Source organism: Cicer arietinum, chromosome 6 (genome assembly GCF_000331145.2).
Source record: "Cicer arietinum cultivar CDC Frontier isolate Library 1 chromosome 6, Cicar.CDCFrontier_v2.0, whole genome shotgun sequence".
NCBI lineage: Eukaryota > Viridiplantae > Streptophyta > Magnoliopsida > Fabales > Fabaceae > Cicer > Cicer arietinum.
The window spans coordinates 21,799,855-21,803,474 of NC_021165.2; positions in this window are offsets into that span (position 1 = coordinate 21,799,855).

Below are 3,620 nucleotides of genomic sequence, written 5' to 3' on the forward strand. Positions count from 1 at the left end.
CAGCAGGAAAATCAACATTATGGAGCCTCTGGAGAGTTGGAAATCGATTTGCCAGTCAATTTTCTGCAGGAAAATCAGAATTTTCAGCCTGTTGAAGGTGCAACAACCTTTCAGAACCGAAACAGGTGAATCAAGTAGATGATCAACAAGGCGAAGATGATTGCCTCAAAGACTCCGTGGTTGTGAATTGTTCCAAGATAGCGAGATCAACAATGAGGGTGATCTTATTCATTTCGCTCTAATGACCGAATCCGAACCGATGAATACGGAAGAGGCATTAAGCAATCCAAAGTGGGTGTGTGCTATGAAGGAAGAGCTGGAATCAATTGAAAGGAACAATACATGGATGTTGGTTGATTTACCGAAAGGTAAAAAGGGTATTGGTGTGAAAGGTACTCTTGATTGTGGAACTTTATTTCCTGCAAATGACATGGGCAAAAGTTGCGAATTACTCGGATACACCGACTCCAATTGGTGCGGAGATAAGGATGATCGGAAATCAACGGTCGGTTATGTTTTTATGTTCGGAGGGGCACCAATATCTTGGTGTTCTAAAAAGGAGCCGGTGGTTGCTCTCTCTTCTTGCGAGGCGGAGTATATTGCAGCTTCATTATGTGCATGCCAAGCTGTGTGGCTAGTGAACTTGCTGCGTGAGCTGGACAGCAACACGAGAGGAGCCGTTTTGCTGTTGATGGATAATGTTTCAGCCATCAACCTTGCTAAGAATCCCATAGCACATGGGAGGAGCAAGCATATTGAGATGAGGTTTCACTATTTGAGGGAACTAGTGAGTTCCGGACAGTTACGTTTGGGGTATTGCAAAAGCGAAGAACAAGTTGCAGATTTGTTGACGAAAGGCGTTACGAATGAAGTGTTCAACAAACTTGTGAAGAAGCTAGGCATGAAGAATGTGAAGCATTTGAATTAAGGTGGTGTATTGGAAGTTGTAAATAATTCAAATGTTAATTTTGGGCCAAGTTAAGTGGTTCCACATTGTACCCATATTGTGTGTAATATTTTAGAGACTAATGCCATTTTTAAAATTACTAATGAAAAATCAGTAAATAACTCTCTTCCATAATCTCTCTTTTTCTCCATTATCTTCTCAAACCACAATTTCAATTATCAATTTCACCATTGATTCACCCTACATTTTTTATAGTGTTCCAACACTTTCAACACAAAAAAATACTTATTTGTCGTTATGCCAAATCAATTATCTCATTAACGATTACCACCATATCTCAAATATATCTTTTTAAGCAAACAAGTAGATTGATTACAAGAATGGGTTGTTAATATTCAATCCAATACAATGTCAATCGTAACCATCGAACCGAAAAAATAAAAAATTGCAAACCAAAATAATCGATAATCGAATAAAACTGCATTTTTTGAAATGGATTGAATGGGTTTTTCGATTCCTATAATTAAAACAGATTCAATCCAAACTGAAAATATATCAACATATATATGTATATAGTATGATGAATATATATTTTCATATTTCTAAAATATCTATTAAATGTTTACATAAAATGTGTCTATATTTCTTTCTATTTTCTAAATATTTACTTTTTTCTAGACTATAAGCACCATATAAATTTTTTGAATGAATACTGTTTTAATTGCTTTATGATGTTTGATATTTGTTCCTTCAGTTATTAAACTTGTTTTTTTAAACTATTTTTTATAAATTTTTGTCATAAAGAAAATACATTATCCTAAAATATAATACAAAACAATACAATATATTATATATAATAATCAAAATCGAAAACTAATTCAAACCAATAAAAATTACATCAGATCAAATTTAATTTTAAAACTAAACCGATTGGATGAACAAATAATAAAACCAAAGATATTTAATCGGATAATTTTTGCTCTCAAAATCAAACGAATCCAATCTGCAAACACCCCTATTAAAAGATACCATTTTCTCCCATGTTGAACTTGCATATTCAAGATATTTAAACTTGCATATTAAAAGTATTTTAAAAGTTAATTATTTTCAATGTTGAGTTGGTTATTAATTTAATTTTTTTCTGTAATTTTTAAAATATTTGAATGAATTTTAAATTTAATTATAATGATTATTATTTATTAATATTTTAGTTAAAAAGTTGATGAATATTTAGATATCTAAAAGTACACACACGGGAGGGAATGGGTAGAAAATAGAAATCCAAAATATAATTTAAGCTTTATCAGAAATTAAGAATTAATAATATTATTAAAATATAAAACTTGACATAAAATTAAATATAAATATAATATCGTATAAAATATAATATAGATCATAATTTTATTTTTTATAAAATATTAAAGTACTATATCTATTATCATTTTATGTTATAATATCATTATTTATTAAGAATATATATGGTTTGGTTTGGTTTGATTTGATAAATAAATAATAAAGATTCATGTTTGAAAAACCCTTTGTAAGTAGACAAGTATATACTTGCAAAATTTGCATTAAGCCGAATGAAACAAAACAATTCATAACAACATAATGCAATATAAAATGGGAACATTGTCCACAAATAAAAAAGAAAAATAGGACAAGATAACACTTTTTTCTTAATAATCACACCAGATAAATAAGGCATAGTTTATTTTAAAAAGAATTACTTTATATATATATATATATATATATATATATATATATATATATATGTGTGTGTGTGTGTGTGTGTGTGTGTGTGTGTGTGTGTGTGTGTGTGTGTGTGTGTGTGTGTGTGTGTGTGTGTGTGTGTGTGTGTGTGTGTGTGTGTGTGTGTGTGTGTGTGTGTGTGTGTGTGTGTGTGTGTGTGTGTGTGTGTGTGTGTGTGTGTGTGTGTGTGTGTGTGTGTGTGTGTGTGTGTGTGTGTGTGTGTGTGTGTGTGTTTCATTAGACAACGATCAAGAATAATGCGAGATCTATAATCTTTAATATAATTTATCTTGGAAAAAAAATATTTGATGGTGTTCAGACAATGATCAAGAATAATGCGAGATCTATAATCTTTAATATAATTTATCTTGGAAAAAAAATATTTGATGGTGTTCCGCTCATATTTACTGGTCTTTGATACCAATCAAACTACGTATTGACATCTAATTTGTAAGATTGAAAAAATGCTAAATTTTGTGGTAGACTCCATAAGCTCTTTACTAAAATTATGGTACCAACAAAACGAGTAATTTACCTATTTGAATACGACACCAAGACAAAAAAACAAAAGATATCACACCGTAATGACGAACAAACCAATATAGAACTCAAACGAAAAAATTATAGGTAAAACATGAGAAGAAAAAAAAACTAGATATGTGTGAAAAACAACTTATTTAAATAAAAAGAGATACTAAAATGACTTTCTTGAATAAAAAAATTATCATAAATCACTCTAATAAAAAAAGATGAAGAAAAAACTAGGATTTATTTTTGTAAAGAAGAGGAGGCGGTCGTCAAAATGTATGTTTGTTTTAAATTGCTAACAAAAAGATAAAATACCTATATAGTAAATAATTGTGAGAAAAAAGATAAAAAAGACTAATTAAAAAGAGTATATTTTCATAAACAATGAAAAACAATGTTTTAATATTTTAAAATTTCTAAACATATTAGAACT